This window comes from Chlorocebus sabaeus, chromosome 14 (assembly GCF_047675955.1).
Source record: "Chlorocebus sabaeus isolate Y175 chromosome 14, mChlSab1.0.hap1, whole genome shotgun sequence".
Taxonomy (NCBI): domain Eukaryota; kingdom Metazoa; phylum Chordata; class Mammalia; order Primates; family Cercopithecidae; genus Chlorocebus; species Chlorocebus sabaeus.
In genome coordinates this window covers 8,282,016-8,303,299 of record NC_132917.1, presented here as the reverse complement: position 1 = coordinate 8,303,299, position 21,284 = coordinate 8,282,016, and the positions used below count along the sequence as shown (strand labels likewise).

General features: G+C 45.1%; 1 long non-coding RNA gene across 10 annotated transcripts in view; it reads left to right on the top strand.

Annotated features, from left to right (window-relative positions):
* LOC103220861 (uncharacterized) overlaps positions 1 to 21,284 on the top strand; it is a 246,582-nt gene that overhangs the window by 213,043 nt on the left and 12,255 nt on the right. For 8 of the 10 annotated variants that reach the window (XR_012095195.1, XR_012095197.1, XR_012095193.1 and 5 more), the window contains one exon: positions 3,249 to 5,346. The exons of the other annotated variants lie outside the window; for them this stretch is intronic. This is a non-coding gene — a long non-coding RNA (uncharacterized lncRNA). Of the gene's footprint in view, positions 1 to 3,248; positions 5,347 to 21,284 lie in introns of those variants that run through there. 10 annotated transcript variants of the gene reach the window in all.

Below are 21,284 nucleotides of genomic sequence, written 5' to 3'. Positions count from 1 at the left end.
CCTTGCAGGCCAGGGAGGAATTTATAAGCCGAAGCTCAGACTTGGCAATTCCTAGGGAAGCTGATGGGTGCTGGCTGAGGTTATCTGGAAAGGATGCATGGAATTAAACTTGAAGGCCAGAAGGATTAAGGTGGCTTCTGTTTGGGCATTTCTTCCCTTCCACGCTGTGGGTGGGAGAGGAAATGGAAAACGTGGCAGCAAGGACAGGCCAGTGGCTGATGTTGGAGATCGGGGCAGAAAGCCACGCAGGCTTGGGTGATAGCGGGCTTGCGGGTGGACATGGAGGAGGGAAACTTGGAAATGGCCACCACTCGATAGCTTTGGATTTGGTGGAGTCCAGGTTTGTCTTGGCAGTTAAGCAGCTGGCGGTAGCCGGAAGAAGGTTCTCGTCCTCAGCACTGATCCTGTGTACAACCGTAGACCAGGTTCACGTTTTCTTTGGACAACTCCACTTCTCCTTCTGCACCAGTTGTCTGTCAGGGGTTCTCAGCCTCTTGCAGCCCCACGGGTGAATTCCAGGTACTGAACTGGTGTTTCTCACCTTCATCAACCTTGTTAGGCTAAACCCTAAGTGTTATTCAAAGTAGTCAAAAGTGTTCCCCCCTTTAGGTTTAAAAATAAGGCACGCATCTCTATTGATAAACAGATGTAGGCCTCGTGCTGGGGAATGGGGAGTTATCTTCTGATATGTCCGTTTTCTCAAAGCCAAGGGTACATCCAGGTTGTGTGGAGTCAAAAGCTTATACAGTTTTTGGTGCCCTCTTAAAAAAAGAAGTACAGATTTTAAATGCACAGTGAGGTATGGGCATTAACATTTATCTAGAATGGGGAAGAAACACAACAAATTTAAAAAGTTGACAAATATCACTGTCATGACAGAAACCCCCACAAAGAGCACACTGTTGCTAGTTAGCTGCCCAACACACCTCTATAGCATATCTTTTTTCTCCAGATTTTTGGCTTCATGTCCTGTGATTGCCTCTTTGTATGACAACAGTTTTGTAATGTTATTTTCTTTTGAGTGAGAGGAAAGAATTCAGTCTTCCTTCAGGGATGGCTGATGGAGCTTGCTGTGGATTCTCGGTAGTCTAGGGAAGTCCCTTTCACCCGCAGGACTCTTCACTGTGGTCCCTGGGACCACCCCTGCCATTTCTCGCTTGTGCAGAGCTGCTTCCCAGAGACAACCTTGAGCAACTGTCACCTGTGGGTCTCACTAGGCATGAGCTGTTGTACTATTGCCTCAGGGGCTGGTGCTGCTTAGCCAGGTCTGTGCACCACCCTGCCCTCCAGCCCCCGCCATTGTTGCGGGTGAGTTGGTCCTTGAGAGTGAGATTGGATGTGATACCTCCAAACATAGAGCAGGCCCAGACCAGTTGCTTGTTCAGATTCTTCCTGTTAGGGTCAGAGGCAGGGGCTGGACACTGGTGTGGTGTAGAGATGGCGCTGCAGCCTACTGACTCTGCCCCATGCTCAGGACTATCACCAGGGTGAAGAGGAAGACCCCAAGCTGGGGCAGAACTGCACGCTTCCTCTTCCGTGCCTTCCTTCCTTCCTTCCGTGCCCTCCAAGGAGAGCACGTAGGGCCGTGGAAGGGGCCTCGGCAAGTAAGGGACCTGCTGCTTAGGCTGCATCAGCAGATGGCATCTGCTTACAAAGCCATCCTTGGCTGTCATGACCCTTTCTGAAAGAGAAGACGGATAAGGGATGTTGTTTTTCTTTCCTGAGCCTGTAATACAGCAACAGAGATGAGATGTGTAAATGCCTAGCCTAGAGTCTGTCTCATGGTAACTGTTCAGTGACTGGCAGCTACTATGGTTATTAGTAAATTACCATCTGCTTTAATCATTCTCCTGTGAGTTTCATCTGAACCTATTAGTTTCCCAGAGCCAGCTTGCCCTGGGGAGAAGTCACAAAGCTAAGAACAACTTTAATGATGGCCTCCAGACTCAGTCACTGATACCTGTTTGCTAGAACACTTTCAACCAGGGTGTGCGTCCTGCTCCATGAACATGGTGTGAATTACCCTGTAAAGTTATAATCGGGGTTGTTCATCCTCCTAGTGTGCACTCGCTGTGTGGGTTCTTCAGGGAGCACTGGACAAGGGCCAGTGGAGGACACAGGAAAAGATACATGGCTCTCACCTTAATTGATGACTCCAGAGTTGAGTGGATTCAACACAGTGTTAATTAAGATGTTTTGATGGCAAGCGACAGCAGTTCTTTACTATAGCTTAAACCAAAGGAGGGAATTTGTTGGTTCATGCAATTGAAAAGTGTCAGGGCAGAACCATCTGGTTCCAGTGAACAGAACTAGAGCAGGGGTTACTGAAATCATAGGGACAGAATCTATCCCCTTCCCATGGCTTCATACTCAGGGGCATGCTCCCCGCATAGTGGATCCAGGAGACTTCAGGCTTCTGTCCTCTCAGGTCAGTAAGCCAATGGAAAGCAATCTTCAGTTTCCTGTTTGTCTGTAGCATTCTCAAGGCTGATGCTCTGGCTCTACTTGGCCCATATTGGGCCGCATTCTCCCTTGACCCAGTGGCTGTGGACAGAGTGATGGAATGTTCTCATTGCCTCAACCTGGGCACCCTATCCTTTCTAGGAGTCAGGACTGCTTGCCAGCCCCAACCACACTGTCTGGACTGAGAGGGGTTGAGAGGACCCTAAAAGGTCAGTATGGTCCTTTCCCCCAAAGTAGAGGCCATAGGTGTTAGGCAAATATTGCAATATACACAGCAAAGCAATGCACAGTCAGAATATGATCAGGTTGTCATCACTGACTGTGGCATTCCATAGAAATGATCATCGGTTCACAGGGCATAGCAAGTGATCAATGAATGTTTCCTGATTTGATCTGCCATCAGACTAGAAGTCCTGGGAACATATACCATTATATTGTGGTCATCTAACGTATTGCTTAACATATACAGGGTTTTATAAGCATTCATCGAATGAATTTGCTATAAGATTTCAGAGAGAGGAGGCATATCAAGATGGATTCCTTTGATTTGGTTCCCTGGGAAACTGAGAATATAATGTTCTGGGGTCACAGGGCTGTATTCCTCTGGAAATACAATGCAGATGTTTTCCTCTGCATTTGTAAGTTTTTAAATTAAAATTTGAAGGGAGCCATGAGTTTGTGGTCTCTGGTAACAAATTGCTAATTCTGTGAGTATTTGCCAAACCTATTTATTTATTATGTCATGTGAGTGCTTATTTTTTCTTGTATTTTTATACTGATTTCAGATTGCAGAATCTCCTTGGAGACCATGGCAGATGGATTTCAATATATGTTTCCTTATACAAACAGCATGCTGATTTTTCCTGAAGTTATCAGCTCTTTCATCCCCACCTGTCTGTACACCCAGATCCTGTCTCCAGTCCTACATCAGCAGCCGCGTGGCAGATCATATCAAAGTTAGAGGCGGTGCTTCCTCCTGCGGGGCCTCCTAGCATCTTCATCCTTCGCCATGACCTTTCTCTCACTGAGGGCCACTTGTTTGCCAACTAGGCCACGAGGACATACTGATGCCTGCACCACCTGTACCCAGCACCCAGGTCCGGCACATACTAAGCACTAAAGGAAATATCCACTGATCGAACGCATGAACAGGGCTAGTTTGTGGAATATTCCCTTTGAAAGATGGTGAGGGGACAGTTAGGGATTGCTCTGGGAAAAATTCTATTGAATGAAAGCAGAGCAGCTAAATGTATGCTAGACAGTAAACAAGCGGGAAGCCCTGTTTACCGAGGATTTATTACTCGGCACTCTCAGGCCCTGTGGTCTCCCAGAATATAAAATGAGAGGCTTGCCTGGTTCAGGAGCTCAGCATTTGATGGAGAAGGCATTAGGAGAAAACACACAGTAGCACAGCCCTCAATGCACAATAGAGTCAGGCATGGGCTGCTTTCTCCTTTCACCGAGTGAAGAGTTCTGCAGAGGAAGCGGGCCATGAGCTGGGTCTTGAAGGTTGATTTATGTCAGGATTCTTCCAGAAGCAATGACAGGAAACTGAATTCAAGCGGGTTTAAAGTAAAAAAAAAGGATGGAGGAAGGACTTTATTGGCTTTGCTTACTGAAATGTGCCAGGGAGTTGGGAGCGGAGAGCTGGGTTGGTTGGCGTCATCCGACCTGTTTGCTCTCTGCATCACATGACTTCGGCTTCCTCTGAGACTTTGTTTTCAGGGTGCCCCCATGTAACCCCCAGCAGCAAATGTCCAGGCTTAATCCCAATGGGCTTTAATCACGCCTGGCCCTCATCAAACCCCAGAGGACGCCAGGCTAGTCCGCTCACTCCCAGAGCAGGGGCGGGGTCAGCGTCTCCACCTGTCAAGGATGCACACTGAATAATGAACACATGAGTGCCTGAGTCAATGGACACATTGATGGCAGGATTGATTGGGATTTGGGGAAAGCAAAGGCATGGTGTGTAGAGAGACACATGATTGTAGCTTCTGTGGCTGTGAAGGCTCGCACTTGAAACCCCAAAGGAGGTCCAAGCACTGGCTCTTGGATGCTCTGCCCTACATGGTCTCCAGTGCTGAACACACACGGGACACAGACTTGGCCTAGCCTGTGACACCCGTGGTGCCTGTGGATGGAGGCACACATACTTTCTTTAACTGAGCAGGTACAATATCCACTCAAGGCTTAGGCTTCTGGACCTCAGTTGCCCCTGGATTCCTGGGGCCAAAAGTGGGCTCAGATGTGTTACAGAAAACAAGGATGTGGACAAGCTGGGCTTTAAACCTGAACTCTAGACAAAGCCAAGCCTATATTCCTGATGAGATGGCTGAGACGTGCATGCATTTCCAAGTGTTAGCACCCTAGCCTCATCTGCACAATCTTCTGCCTATATTCTTGTCTTCTAAAACTATAAGCTGTGACCTCATTTGTTCCCAATTGAGTTGTTGACTCAAGTCTGGCACCTGACAATGCCTGGGACTGACTTTGCCCTGGCTGAGCAGAAATTCTGTGATCAGCACTCTGGTTCAGTTAGGCAACCAGCTGAACCTATATTTCTTTTATTTCCCAGAAGCCCATAAGAAATCATGTCACTTTAATTGCTGAATGCCAGAAATGATGATCTAGACTGTAGACTTTGCCATATTCCAGAGTTGGGTTCGAATTACAGCTTCCTGACTATGAACTTGCGTGGGCTTGGACTTTGGGAAGTGTTTCTTAGCATTTCCAGGACATTTGTTTCATGCCAGCACCGTCAAAGTTTAGCCAAATGACTTTTGCTAAGTGCTTGTATCATGGAATACAACAGGGGTGATAATAACTATAATTTATGTAAATCACTCTGGAAATGTTGCTGATAAAAAACACTTGAAAGTGTTACTTTTTGTTTGGTTACAATGACTATTACTTAACCTCTCTAAACCTCAAATTCCCAAGTGGGAAATGGGACTATTCTGCTAAAAACTTGCCTAGGGCTGTTGTTAGAGAAATATGGGGAAGTTTCCTAGCTAGCTCCTAGCGTTTGTAAATCTTCTATCAGCGGTACTAAATTTACGGCACTTACCTGTCCTGTCATTGCAGTAACGTGATATAAAAATAAGTGATGCCAGAGTGACGGGATGGTGGTGGTGGTGGGGATGGTGGTGGTGGTGGTGGTGGTGGTGGTGTGTGTGTGTGTGTGTGTGTGTGTATGTGTATGAATGCTCTATTATAATAGATTTCCTCCTGTGTTTTGAAAAATGTAATGGCTCCTTGATTTCACAAGTTCAATCCCTTCTCTACCCCGCCCCCCATCACAGGTTGGTAATGACAACCTTGGCAATTGGTATTCCCTAGAGATTAATGTTTGGCGCCAGCTTTAATGTTAGAGCCATAATTAGAATATTCATTATGCTAATAATGTTACACCATTCATCTGATGTATATTTATGTATGAGAAGATACGATAATTCTGTGTGGCTTACTTGGGAGCAGGTAGAGTTAGTGTATCACAGGAAACACTCTTTTTCCTCATCAGCAGAGGCAGGAAGGAGGAGGAAATTAACATTAATGCAGGACCTGCAGTGTTCCAAGACCTGCGTCAGGTGCTCTGAATACAGGATTTCACTGGATCACATTCCTATTATCTCCGTTTTATGGGCAAACAAAAAAGGAGGCTCAGGACAGGAAGTAACTCACTCCTTGGCACGGTCAGTAAATGGGGCTTAGGTCAGGGGTTGATCCCAAGGCTCCCTCCAACATGGTGTGAATCAAGACACCGCTTCTCTGTGCAGTTGTGACAGAGGACCTGGGAGAAACACCTCTGCTTCTTTCTCACAGTTTTCCTCTTCTCCCTGGAGAGAATGACGAGTATCATTTTTGCAAAGCAGTTGGGGGTCTTCAGCAAGAGGGAGGCTGAGACAAACATGAATCGTTGTTCAAACACTCGTGGAATCTCATCACGCAAGTTCTTCCTTATTGAAAAAAATGGAAACGTCTTAACTGGTACCAGCTGGGAGCAGGGCTCAGGGGAATGGCTGAGTTCCCAATTTTGGTAGTTTTTCAGAGAGTGTGCATAGTCACGTAGTTTCTTTTCTTCCCTGTGGATTTAGGATAAGGGAGGGGAAAGGACAAGGATGAAGGGAACTGAGAGGAAACTCTTTGAAGATTGCAGTCTTTCCTCTTCCTGGGAGTGGACTCTGAACATAGGGCATTGGTAACCTCGAGCCCACACAGGGGAACTGAGTGGCATGGTGCAGCTAGGATGGCCCTGAGCGAGGCTGGGAGCCCCAGACCCCTTGCTAGTAGCCACAGGAAGTTCCTTTGCCTGTCTGGGCTTCTCTCCCCTGACTTGTAAAATGAGACTATGTGAGTCAGAATTCTTTCAGATGCAGTTGACAGAAACTCAGATTCCGTGAGCTTGAGCTTCTCTCTGTGTGTTGGCCTACAAATCGGCTTCCTTTAGGCAACGAGAGACATGGCAGTCAGCAGCAGCCTCCCACCCCAGGGGAGGACTCTTAGAGAAAGATTGGCTCTTTCCTCCAAGTATCCTTACATCAGATTCCAGGAAAGTATTCTAATGGTCTGTCCTGGGCACAGGTTTACTCGTTGACTGTGGCCGAGAAGATGAGATTCTCTGGCTGATTTTCACCGGATGAAGGTGGAAAGCAGGGATGCTGGGCAGAAGTTGCAATGGAGTCCACCAGGAAGAAAGAGCAGGCACTGTGAATTCGAAGACCTGTTTGCCATCCAATCAGTTAAACATTTACCAGTTCCTCCCAACACAAACATTCTCCCTTCCTTCTTTCCTTCCCTATTTAGTTTGAACAAAACTGTTTTCCTGGTAGGAAGGAGTTTTATCTCCCCGTTCCACATTTCTTCCCTCACAGCTTGTTTGATCCCTGGCTGTCTTCTCGTCCCTTCAATGTGTGCAGAAGATCACCTGCTGAGCTGCAGGGCTCATGCCCGGGAGTCAGCACAGATTCCTGGTGCCTAAAGACAGCCTGTGTGAGACTGCTCTTGCATTACTTTAAAGAAATACTGGAGGCATTTAGGTAACTTATAAAGAAAAGAGGTTTAATTGGCTCATGGTTCTACAAGGTGTACAGGAAGCATGGTGCCAGCATCTGCTTCTGATGAGGCCTCAGGAAGCTTCCACTCATGGCAAAAGGTGAAGTGGGAGCAGACACATGACACGGTGAGAATGGGAGCAAGGACAGAGGGTTGGGGAGGAAGTGACACACTCTTTTAAACAACCAGATCTCACGTGAACTAAGCGAGAACTCACTCATCACCAAGGGGATGGTGCTGAGCCATTCACAAGGACCCACCTGCAACATTGGGGGTCACTGTTCAACATGAGATTTAGAGGGAATACACACCCAAATCATATCAGGGCCCTCTCACTGCCACTATCAAAAGAGAATGAATTTAATTTCTCTCCCCCATCCCCACTCTCATAACACACACACCCAGGTTAAAAGAAATCAGATCTAAAACTTTGAATTTTATTATATGATTCTATTTTCAAAAGCATCTGAGGCTTTTTTATATCTTGAAATAGTCACACATGCACTTATAATATACCTGCAAATGGAACATCAACCAACCTAAAGAGTAGCAATAATGAGAACTCGCTATGTTTAACAAAGATAAAATAGAAACTTTGGGGAATAAAGCAGGAAGCAGAGGGTGAAACGTGAGGGTGGTAATAGTAAGTCGGATTTGACGTCACATTCAACTCTGAGGTTCCTGGCAGCCAGGGCAAAGAGAGAAACAATCTGACATTCGACAGCAAATCAGTTTTTCAGGAGCAATAAAGATTTCTCTGCTAAGATAGGCACTATTATACCTATCTTTTCTAGCATTATGTTCTAAGAGACGTTATGTCCTAATTTCTGTGTGAACATCTGTGAATGGGTAAGAGACTGTTTCTTCAACAGAAGTAGATTGCACACAGCAGGTTCTGGGACACCTATTGATAGGAAACAGATGTTGAGGCTCAGATCGATGAAGATTCATTTGGGGGGATTTGGGGGACATCTGTTTTATAATATAAGATATATTGAACATGTCTGTGATGGGCAGTTCAGGAAGCAGAGCTGGAGAGTGAAGCAGGCAGGGGCCAGGTCGGAAGAGCTCTGGAGACCAAGCTCAGGAATTTGGGTTCTGAGAGGCTGGAGCCGGTCAAAGTTCAAAACAATAATAAAAGGACGTCGTCAGGTTGAACGGCATCTCACCTGTGGACTCTCTAAGTCTGATGGGAAAATGACGCTGCTTCCTCCATCCGGATCACCCAGCCTTGCAGCCTTCTGCATCCTGGGGAGAGGGGGCCCAGCCAGCACTCACGGTGAGAACAGAGCTCCCTCTTGGGACCCCGTTATGCTGACCCTGGCTTCCCCTTCTAGGAGAAGTAAAGCACAGAAAGGCCTGTTGATGGTAAGATTGCTTGCTGCTTTCTGTGGCCAAAAAAGTAGGGGTTCCATCGTTCCATCTGCCAGCATTTTGAAATAAGTAGGTCTTATTTATTTATTTATTTATTTATTTATTTATTTACATCTGGTCAGAACCCACCCAAATGGTGATGCACAAATGTAAGTATTAATGATATTTTATATATATATATATTTTTTGTGTGTGTATGTGTGTGTGTCAACTTGACTACGTGGCAGCCATAGCCAACCTGCTCTGAAAGAATTCATGTCAAAGTAAAGATAAAATGCTTATAAAGAAGATTCACAGGCAAAAAAAAAAATATGACCATTTTTGTTATGAGAATATTTTCAGGCATTTTAGAATGAGAGGCTTCCAGAAATGTTTGAAAGCTATGCTGGGCATGAAAGAAAAACCCCTGTTTCAAACTGCATATGGTGGGCACATCAATCAGAAATATTTAGCATGATTACGTGCAAGTATTTATTAAAAACACGGGGCTTTATTTTAAAGGATTTCTGGGCTTATTGTGCCTAATGTCAGCAAATGTTCGCCTGTCTAGCTCTACCTTTCAGGGAAAGGGCTCAATGGTGGGCATTTAGCAAGATCTGTGCACCTACACGCTGCAGATGGTTTCGTTTTATAAGAGATGAAACTGCATTTGGTGGAACTGATTAAATATAAAAACACCACCATCTGCCATTTATTCTAATATAAAATGGTTTGGGCAGATGCTGACATCTTTCGAGATGATTGATTCATCCCTGACAAGAGAAGACGCTCAGGGGGTTCCAGCTGCCCACCGCTCAGACAATACCGATTTGCGGGCGCTGACGCCAATCCCGCCAGTTTGATTTGGATGTAGCAGGTGAGCCGAGAGCACTTTAATAATGAGAAGCCGGGAATTTCTAAGCACATCGCTCTGTTCTCCCCACTCCCCACCTCCCCTGACTTCTGGCCTACATTTAACCGGGAGAACATTTTCTCCCCGTGCTCCATCCCATCCTGTGCCTGATTCTCCAGCGCCGGGATAACTGGAGGAGTGTTGTTTTCAGAAAATAGTGAGTCTGTTTGCACGTTAGTGTTGAAAACTTCCAAACGCTCTCTATATTGGCTACTGTTGGGTTTAAAATGATCTTTTCTAAGTGGATTAGGGGGTTTCGTTAAACAATATATTGTTTATAAAGAAGCCACAGTGCCTGTTGCAGACCAACTTGCGAACAGCTACGTGCATGTTGCTTAAACGTCGGTGGGCATGCTTGTGCCCTTTGCAAAGTGGTACGAGATTGTATGTCTCACGTAGAATATTTTCCTAAGCATTTTTTTAACAACTTAAATAATTTCTGGAAGAAGGTGGTGTAGGGATCAAGATACTGACTTGGTGCTATGTTTATAAAACATCTATTTAGGTCGTGATTGTTAGATGTAAAATAAATGTTTTTCTCTCCTGGAATTAAAGTCAGAGGTGAAGCTGGGTTTTCCCCATCTTGTTCATTACATGTCTGAATATTTACATTCTTTACTAATACTTAGACACAATGATGTAAGAATATTTCTGGATATTATTATTATTATTGTTATTCGAGGCAAGGGCCCCACTCTGTTGCCCATGCTGGAGTGCACTGGCCTGATCACAGCTCCCTGCAGCCTCAACCTCCCGGGCTCAAGTGATCCTCCCACTCCAGCCTCCTGAGTAGTGGGACTACAGGTGTGCAATACTACATCTGGCTAATTTTTGTATGTTTTATAGAGACCGGGGTCTTGCCATATTGTCCAGGCTGGTCTCAAACTCCTGAGCTCAAGTGATCCTCCCCCCTTGGCCTCCCAAAGTGTTGGGATTACAGGATTACAGGTGTGAATCACCGTGCTTGGCCTTGATATTTTAAATTAAATGTGGCTATGAATATCACAATGTGTTCGCGCTCTGATTACTATGAATATCACAATGAATATCACAATGTGTTCGTGCTCTGATTACATATATTCCTATGTATATAATTGTGAAAGTTTGTATAGATGTGTTTCCATTTTGGTGCTCATAGGAAATTCTGTTATTTTGAGTCAGAGCCCCGTCCGCTTATTTTCTTTCTATTTTCTCTTGTGCGTTTATTCTCCTAATGCTTTCTAGTCTGGTAGTCAAGGTGGGAGGATTAGATTTCATCTCTTTCCCTGGTGGCATTTTATGTGATTCCTGCACTCAGTGTGCTGGGGACAGCAGCTTTCAGTTCCCATTCTTAGCATCTCTTCCCTGCCTCCTCTCTGTTCTTCTACTCATGCTCCTCTCCAAACCGCTTTTCATGTCTTGCCAGCATTCTTTTCTCTATACTGTTATTGTCTTGTTTGTTTCTTATTCTTTCAGATTACATACGGAGAACTCTAGGAGCTGCCTTTCCAAAGTTGCAGCAAACTCTGACCGGGTGGTTTCATTCCTGCTGAGCCACACTGAGTTCGCACCCCTCTTCCCTTTTTTCTCTCTCCCACCCTCTGTCTCCTGCCTCTCCCTTGTGACCTTCCCTCCCTGCTCCTCTTCCCTCCTAGAGCATCTACTTGCTAAGACCTCCATCTGACTTTCTACCGAGCTTCTTACAGTTAAAGAGTGCCTGCCGCTGTCTTATGGATCCTGCCTGCATCGTTAGCTCCTGTACAGTGGGAGCTTTGAGGGCAGGGATGGTACCAGTATTAGTCTCCCAGGCTGCTGTCAGAGAGAACCACAGCCTGACAGATTCAACAGCAGACATTGATTTTCTCACAGTTCTGGAGGCTAGGGTAGAAATCGAGGTGTGAGCAGGGTTAATTCCTTCTGAGGGCTAAGAGTTGGGATCACAGGGAAGAACAAGCCTCTGCTGTGGTCTGAACGGCTCCCCACCCCAAGTAAATCTGAATGTTTGAATTCCAAGGCCTGATATCTCAGAATTTGACTGTGTTTTAAAACAGGGTCTTTACAGAGGCAATTCAGTTAAAATTGAGGTCCAAGATGGGCCCTAATCCAATATGCCCAATGTCCTTTTACAAGAAGACAATTTGGACAGAGACACACGTAGCGGGAGAGGATGGTGTGAAGAGACAGGGAGAAAGCCATCTCCATGTCCAGGAGAGAGCCTGGAAGGGCGCTTCCCTCACAGCCTCACAAGGATCCAACCCTACCCAGACTTCATTTCCACTTCTGGGCTCCAGAATTGTGAAAAAATAATTTTCTGGGGTTGAAGTTCACCAGTCTGTGATTCTCTCTGACTGCAGCCTAGGAGGCTAATACAGGTACCATCCCTGCCCTCAGGGGCCCGCTGCACAGGAGCTAAGGAGGCAGGCAGGCACCCATAAGATGGTGGTGGGCAACCGATCGGGCTACAAGATGCTTGGTAGAAAGTCAGATGCGAGTCAGGGGAAAGGCCACCTGAAAAGGGTAGGAAGGCTTCTTTGAGGGATAAGCATTGAGGTCACAACTTAAATGATGAGTACGAAGTTTTCGAGCAGACATTCAGAGGAAAGCTCCCTGGGCAAGAGTGAACCTTTGTGCAAACTTAGGAGGGTGTGGGAGAGCTGTGGTTTTGGAAGAGTTTTGTCTAGTCCCTCAGGCAATGGTGGCGGCCCCGATGGTACCAGTTCCTGCAATCCAGTACCCTTCACGATATGACACTGCTGCCTCCTGCTATACTCTGCTCCATTCTGAATTAACATTCTCTGTTCAGTGAGCAAATGCATTTGCCTCTTGACTCCAAGACAGTGCTCAAACCTTGGGTTTGAAACATGAGGAAAACATTGGTCCTGCTATCTATTGCTGTATGCTATATAGCTTAGTCGTATGAAATAACATGTTGTGTGTCTCACAGCTCTGTGGCTCAGCTGAGCTCAGCTGGGCAGTTCTGACATGGAGTCTCATGTGCTTACAGTCAGATGGTGACAATAACTAGAATTCATCTGAAAATTTGTCTGGATCAGGGTCCCAGATGACGACTTCTGTCATATGACTGGCACCCAACTAAGATGGCTGGAACGACTGCAGTTGCCTGGGTCTCTCTCCATACTGCTCCTCCACACGGTAGCTTGGGCTTCCTCATGGCATGGCAGGATCAGGGGATTTAGGCTTCTTGCATAGTGACTGGCTTTTTCCAAAATAAGTCTTTCTGGAGACAAATGCAGAAGCTTGCACCCTGCCTCAGAAGTCAAGCAGCATTGCTTCCATCACATTTTATTGGCTACACCAGCTAGCCAGAATGTGGGAAGGGCTACAAAAGGGCGTAAGTATTGGGAAGTGCGGTTAACTGAGAGGGGACAACTTTGGAGAGTAGTTACTACAAGTGTGTTTCAGGCGGTAATACTGAATTTGCACTGAGTTCCACCTTCCTCATGGTTAATGATATGACTCTGTCAAGAACTTGATGATTGTAAAGAATTTGAACTGGCAACAGTACCACAAAAGATTTTCTTTGTGTAAGAAAACTGGACCAGAAGAGTGTCAGATTTAATACCTAGGTCCCCTTAACAAGAGCCTGGATGACTAAGTACAAATGTCCAAGCCTAGAGTTCCCCTGACAGCCCAACGAGGGGCCAAAGTTTCCCAGCAATGGGGACCAGGAACACATTTCTGGCCAGTTTGATTGCTACAAAATCACTTAAGAAAGGATGCCTTTTATAAAGCCGTTAAGCCTGACAGTAAGAAGTGAGGGCTCATTTTCACAACTATTCCGACTCCTGATTAGGGAGTACCCACAAGCTGTCTGGCTCCATGATCCACGTGTCAGCTTGTGAGGAGTATTCAGGGAAATCCTCTCTGAAGCCAGAGCAACTGAATATAAGTTAAGGTGAGAAATGCTTATTCCTTCTCTAGGAAGTTACCTTTCAATCATAGTTAAAGGATGGCTTCTTCAAAGCAAGCCACCTTGCTTGCTTAATCGTTGCCAGAGAGCAGGACATCACCAGGGAGCAGGACAGGTGGATTTTTAAGTTGTAGGCAGGAACTAAGCGTGATCTGCACTTCTGCGTGTAGCGTTATTCCAGGAACCTTCCCACCACGCCCTGCTCCCTAGCGGTGGTTCCCCAGGTCGGTTCTCTTCTGTTCACAGACCCGCGAATGACTCTCTGCCTAATTTGCGCCATTTTCCCTGCAATATTTGTTTTCATTTTTTTCTCCTGCAAGCAGATTTCTTCTGCCATATGCTCATTTAATCCTAATTGTGGTGCACGAACATCTTGTGTACTTAGTGTCTGGGTCCCTGGAGGCTCCGTGCAGCCGAGTGCCATGTGACCCGTGAAACTGTGTCAATCTCATTGGGCAGCTCCTGATAACTTAGACCTCCCGTTCCTGATTAAAAACAGGGCAAGTCCAGATTTCTTTTTGTACCTTCCATAGGAATGGTACACTGTTTGACTGCTCCCAAATTACATCATACTTACACATGTGTGAGGGAAAAATATTACTGTGGTTTGAGTGTTTATGTCCCTTTAAAATTCATGTTGAAACATAATCTCCAATGCAATGGTATTAAGAGGTGGGACCGGCCGGGCGTGGTGGCTCACACCTGTAATCCCAGCTCTTTGGGAGACCGAGGCGGGCAGATCACGAGGTCAGGAGATCGAGACCATCCTGGCTAACACGGCGAAACTCCGTCTCTACTAAAAAATAAATACAAAAAAATTAGCCGGGCGTGGCGGTGGCCGCCTGTGGTCCCGGCTGCTCGGGAGGCTGCGGCAGGAGAATGGCATCAACCCGGGAGGCGGAGCTTGCAGTGAGACGAGATCTTGCCACTGCACTCCAGGCTGGGCCACAGAGTGAGACTCCCCCCTCAAAAAAAGGTGGGACCTCTGGGGCAGTGATTGAATAGGAGGGCTCCACCCTCCTGAAGGGTTAATGTGCTTAGAAGAGAGGCTCTGGAGGAAGCTCCCTGTGCCTTCTTGCCCTCCTGCCCTTCTGCCCATGTGAGGATGCAGCAAGAGGTGCCTCAGTGAGGCAGAGAGCAGCCCTCACCAGGACCACACCTGCTGTCACCTTGATCTTGGACTTCCCAGTCTCCAGAACTGTGAGCAATAAATGTCTATGACTTATAAATTAGCTAGTCTAAGGTATTTTGTTATAGCAGCCTGGAACTGACTGGGAGGGCTACGTAATGTGTTTTTAGCAGTTCTGTTTCACTGAGTTCAGGCTCCAGAGTTTGAAACTGGCAAGTAAGGGCTGAAAGAAAGCATATCCAGTATCAGGAAAGTTGATTTTTAAAGTTCTCATTATGAAGAGTAGAGGTTTCTCAGGCCTAGCAGTTTGACAACATGACAACAGCATGACAAAAACAATCCTTCCCAGTAGGTCTTTTGGGGAACAGCCAAGGCACGCTTGCTTTCAAATGCACACGATGTCAATGGGAGGTTTGGCTTCCGTCTGCTCGTCATCAGCCTACCTGACACTGATGGTGAAGGACGAGGAGGAGAGCCGGGCAATGAACAGATCTTCCCTGCCCAGAGATGCGGTGTTCCCTCCTCAGGGAATTTGGGACAGAACTGTAGTGTCTCTATGTGATGGCCACCTTTGTGGTCTCTATCATCGGAGGGGTTTGGTGGCACCAACTTTGGTTTTTGCCCAGCCCGAGGTGGCTGACTGAAGGCTATCAGTTCAATATGTCATGTCATTAATTTAATGTGGGGGTGTATTTTTAAATTTATTTTGAAATAAATGAGTACCAGGTTCTTTTACACTTTTGGGATGTTCGTGGGTTCTCTGTGCCTCAAATGCTCTTCTTTCCTCTGTGTATCTGTAAAACTCCTACTTATACCTAAAAACATCCCACAGCCAGAAGCCTTCCCTGAAGGCTGTTTGTATAATCACCACTGAACACACAGAATTGATCAACAAATGGTATTTTTAAAAAATATTCTCCCTTTTCATGTACCGTTTAGTGCCTTTGCAGGCCTCAATCAGTTCAGCCTCAGTTTTCACTATTCCAGACTCTCTTTTCACACAGAAGCTCCTCTAATCTTTATTATTTTGTTGCCTTTCTTCTAGTTCTCTAATCTCTTTATGTAGACATATTCACCAGGAAAAAAACGAGGCATATCATGGGGAAATTAATTCATTTACCATTTCACAAAGCTTTAATCTCATCTTTTTTCCCAAGAAGTATGGATCATCAACTCTGCAAAGGTTGATAAATGCTTTTTGCTTACATTTATGGTTATGTTTAATAGTTTGGCTTGCTGTACAGGAGGGCAGAGCACTCTGGGCTTTTATTCCTTAAAACCTTCCTTGGTTGTTAAACAACCTTCCTTCAAATCAGTCACAGCAGGAGTATTTATACCATGGGAATTGGCAAACACTTCAAATCAGGTTTTGTTTTGTTTTTTCTTTCCTTTTTAATGGTGAGCCAGTTTACTATCATAACACAGGTTATCAACAAGAGTTCTGGCAGCCATAGTTGCAGATGTGCCTTTTAGATTAACTTATAGTTCGTGAAACATTGATATTCTGTGAGACCATGCTAGGTACTCATTTATAAATGGGTTTTTAAATAGTTGTGGGATAAACACAATTAAAGATGATTTTCCTAATCAAAGGACTTCTTATAGGCTTTAAAAATGATAATGTGCTTTGGGAATATTCTAGGAAGAGGGGGAGATGTTGAAAATGAGATGTTTCCTTCAATTATTTATCCAAAGAACTGTCTTTCCCCAGAATACCTATCTATTATTATGTCACTGGGCCCTATGAAATCCTGGCTTAGATTATTTTTCCTGAATGTATTATCTTAGATACATCCTGCTTGCTCCCTCCTTTCCTTTCCCTTTTTCTTTCTTTTTTCCTTCCTTCCTCTCCCCTCCCCTCCCCTCCTCTCCCCTTCCCTCCCCTCCTCTCCCCTTCCCTCCCCTCCTTTCCCCTTCTCTCCCCTTCTCTCCTCTTCCCTCCCTTCCCTTTCCTCTTTCCTTTCCTTTTACCTTTTTTCTTTCCTTTTACCCTTTTTCCTTTTTTCCCTCCCCTCCCCTCCCCTCCTTTCCCTCCCCTTCCCTTCCCTTCCTTTTCTCTTTTCTTCAGCTTTGTGAAAGCTTCCTGCAGGCCAGAGCTCTCCATGGACTAAGGGAACTCAAAGACTTCCTGGTGTGTTTCCTCATTCATTCTGTATTCATCTGTTCCTGTCTTTCCCAGTTCTTACCCAATGTCACATTTGTGACAAAAACATTTCTATTACTAACACACAATCTTCGAGACTTTATGAAGTATCTTTTTTGAAAGTCTAATAGACTTGTAGTCTTTCTTTCTCCCCCAGGTATCTTCTCTTCTCTAAAATTCTAGTTAGGTATTGCTGTAAGAAGAAGCTATGTGCACTCTCCCCCATAATTGTGCTTATGTGTTGGATGGTTCAGTCTATGTGCAATGCGCACAGCAGCTCTAATCCAAATGCAACGTAGCATGTGGCTTCTCATCACCATGACTCAGTGCCTCTGCTTGCACAAGGCTAGGACTATTAATACTGCTTAAATGGAATCAAATAATGAGGGTGATATTAAATGTTTCTTGTAAGGCAATTTTTTGTTACGTTATTAGATTTGTTTGGTGGCCCATTGATCTGAATTGTGAGAAACAGAAGCCATATTCAAATAGAATATTAAAAATTACCAAGAAAAAATTTTAATATGGAAATAAAAATGAGTAAAGACACATACATTTTCCCAAGAAGATGTGATTTACAAGGTTCTTGGGGTCTGTGCTCTGGTGAGTTGCAAGTGTCATATTGAGATCTTACTTGGGGGGAAGGAAGCTACGAGTGACCTGAGACTCCTTCTGAATGACCTAAACAAGTGACATTCCAAGTGATAGATGCCCTTGAGGTGTTAAGGTTGGTGGTGACAGGATCCTGGACCTCTCACATAAATATTCATGAGCGTGCAAGCTGCTACATGGATTCAGTTTGGCAATACGTAACAACTAAAAATGGGCTTAGATCTGATGATTTCACTTTCACAAACTTAGACTAAGGAAATAACATACAGGGTGTTTCCTGCCATACCATTTATGAATTTGAAAAGGTGGAAAGTAATGTTTAGGTTGGGGGATTTGTAAAGCACATTATGCTACATGTATAAAATAAATAGTATACCAGTTATGCAAAATAATGAATAGTGATCTATATTTATGGAAATGGGAAAATATACATTATATATTGCTAAGTTTAAAAGGCTGGTCATGAAACAGCCAGTTCATATAAATACATTTTTTGGATAAAATTTGCATATTGATATATGTAAAACCCACAAATGTATATGTGTGTGTGTATATATGTGTGTGTGTGTGTGTAGGAAAAATCTGAAAGTTTATATATCAGAGTGTTAATGACGGATCTCACTTAGGAGAATCAATATGGGTTAGCTTTCTTCTTTGTGTTTTTGTTTATTATCTGGTTTTCTAAACAACATTACTGTTATTTTAGCATAGAGAAAAAAATACCCTAAAGCTGTTGGTTTTGTCTCTCAGGCCTGAGCTTATTTCCAAGACCCTGAAATCTCTTACTTCTCAGAACCAGGAACCACCTTTTTCTTTCTGCTGGCCCAACTGTCTGTTCCCTGTCCCCAGGGCCTGCCTGACTGTGGGCAGAGGCCTGCAAGCTAGATTTTCTGGGGCTCCAGGTTCTGGAGCTGACTTTACAGTAGGGCTGCTCAGTTTGCCTTTCTGGAATTCTGCCTTGTCGCTGAGCTCCAATCCTAGCCCTTGATTTTTTTTTTTTTTTAAATTGCCAATTTCTGTCCTTAAGTCCTTGCCTTGTGATCTACCAGCATCCCAGGTCTCCCAGCACCATCTCCTCTGTTGATCTTCCCTGGTGTTGATGTGCGCCTCCCACCCAAGGTGTGGTCACAGGAACCCTGCAACCTGCTGACTGATACTCTGCAGAGCTCCCTTCCTAGGGTCTGTCACACATAGAGATGGTGCCCTCACTGACCATCTACCATGTGCTGTGACCAGCAGACTGGACTGCCTCTTGTCCCTACAAAGAGTTCCTGGCCACATCACCATGGTGCCTACTCATGCTTATGCATCTCCTTACAACTTAGGCCTTCCCCGGCCTGTCCAGGAATGGTGTCCATTCTCAACTATGAATCCTGGAGATTCCACCTCCTTCTAGTCTCCAGACAGTTCAACCCAGGACTGTTACTAGGTAGGTGTTTGCATAACCATCAATACTTTTGGATGAATTCACCTAGTTAGGGGAATTCTGTGAGAATCAATGATATGCTGGGTACAGGGAATCTTATTTGAGAATTGTTAGGATAGTTATTTTTTTCACATGTAGTTATTATTTTTAAAAATTCAGTAGTTTTTTGGGTACAAGTGGTTTTTGGTTACAGGGATAAGTTTTTTAGTGGTAATTTCTGAGCAGTTTACACTGTACCCGATAAGTAGTCTTTTATCCCTCATGCCTCTCCCACCCTTCCCCTGAGTCCCTAAAGTCCATTGTATCATTCTTCTGCCTTTGCATCCTCATAGCTTAGCTCCCACTTATAAGTGAGAACATACGATATTTGGTTTTTAATTCCTGAGTTACTTCACTTAGAATAATGGCTTCCAGCTCCATCCAAGTTGCTGCCAAGGCCGTTATTTTGTTCCATATTATGGCTGGGTAGTATAGAATGATGGATCTTTTTGAGAATTTGGTGAAAGGATTCGTGCCCTGGGCATTTTAGGATGTGCTGAAGACTTCTGGCTCACCCATCATTTCCCTTATCCCCACTCCCTGTGGGGGCTGCTTTCTGACAGGGAAAGGAAGACGCTTTGTCAATGGGCTATTACTACCTGGGAGGGTTTGTCTGTGAGCAGCGGGACCTCGAGATGGTGTCCCAGCCCCAATTTAGGCTGTTGTGATGGCAGGAGGGCATTTTTAGCCTAGTGCCCATTTTCACCACGTCTTCCTTATTCCCACTGTGGAATATCATCTACTCTGCTTTTCCCTGGGTTGCCTCAAAACTCAGACTTCTTTGTAAGTGCTGGCTTCTCTCTGTGAACTCCACTTTCTTTTGGTGCTTTCTCCCCTATTCCGTCTTCATCTCTGGTGCCTTCACTGTGTGGATCCTTGTTATGGTCTGAATGTGCCTCCTCCGAAATTCAGGTGCTGCTAATGTGGTGGTGCTAAGAGGTGGACCTGTGAGAGGTGACTAGGCCATGAGGTTGCTCCATCGTAGATGGTTGGATCAGGTCCCTTTACAAGGGGACTTGATGCGGGAGTTTGTTTTCTCTCGCCCTCTGCCTTCTGCCACGTGAGGACACAGGAAGAAGGCCCTCGCCATATGCTGGCACCTTGATCTTTGACTTCCCAGGCCCCAGAAGTGAGGAATGAATTTCTGTTTTTCCTTCATTGCTCAGTGTCTGGGATTCTGTTCCGGCAGCCCAAACACACAAAGAGAGTCCTTCAGCCCCCATGTCCACGAATGGCAAAGATTTATGGGGGTGGGGCCACAATTCAATCCACCCTCTCAGCCCTAAAAAAATTCATGTCTTTCTCACACGCAGAATGCATTTCTACCCATTCTTTTTTTTTTTTTTCTTTTTTCTTTTTTCTTTTTTGAGATGGAGTCTCACTCTATTGCCTAGGCTGGAGTGCAATGGCGCGATCTTGGCTCACTGCAACCTCTGCTTTCCAGGTTCAAGTGGTTCATTCTCCTTCCTCAGCCTCCCATGCAGCTGGGATTACAGGCGTGTGCCACCACACTTGGCTAATTTTTGTATTTTTAGTAGAGACGGGGTTTCACCATGTTGGTCAGGCTGGTCTTAAATGCCCGACCTCAGGTAATCCACCCGCATTGGCCTCCCAGAGTGCTGGGATTACAGGCGTGAGCCACTGCGCCTGGCCCATTTCTACCCATTCTATTTGCTCAAACAGTCAAAAAGCCCCAGCTAACCACAGGAGACTCTGACAGGTACCTTGTGTACAAGGGAGGCTTTTAAAGACAGATTTACAAAATGCAGAATCCTTTTGCACCATGAACTCAGTTGATACAATTTCAAGTAGAAAAATCAGGCCTGACACAGATAGATAAAATACTAAAATAATGCTGTTTTAAAATTGAAAACAAGGCTCAACGGGCTTTGGTGAGAGGGTGAAAGTCACAGAATTTGTGGAGGAGGGAGTGGGGCTAGGTCACGAGCCCTTTTGGGCATCTGCTCCTCCCATTCTGCAACACTCATTTGTCTGTGTCTTGTCCAGCAGGAATTGATTTATTGATGTGTGGCCTCAGAGTCAATGCATTTTTTTTTCCAGTAAGATGTGTAATATGCATGGCATAGTACAGAACAGATGAAAACAAGTAACTAAAAAAATCAGAACCTGCCTAGAAATAACCATTTCTGGTTCTCATAACTGTCAGTATCTTCTTTTTTCAGACTGTTTGGAATTTGATTTCAAGGATTCCATTGTTTTGAAATGAGCTTGAAAAGCACACGA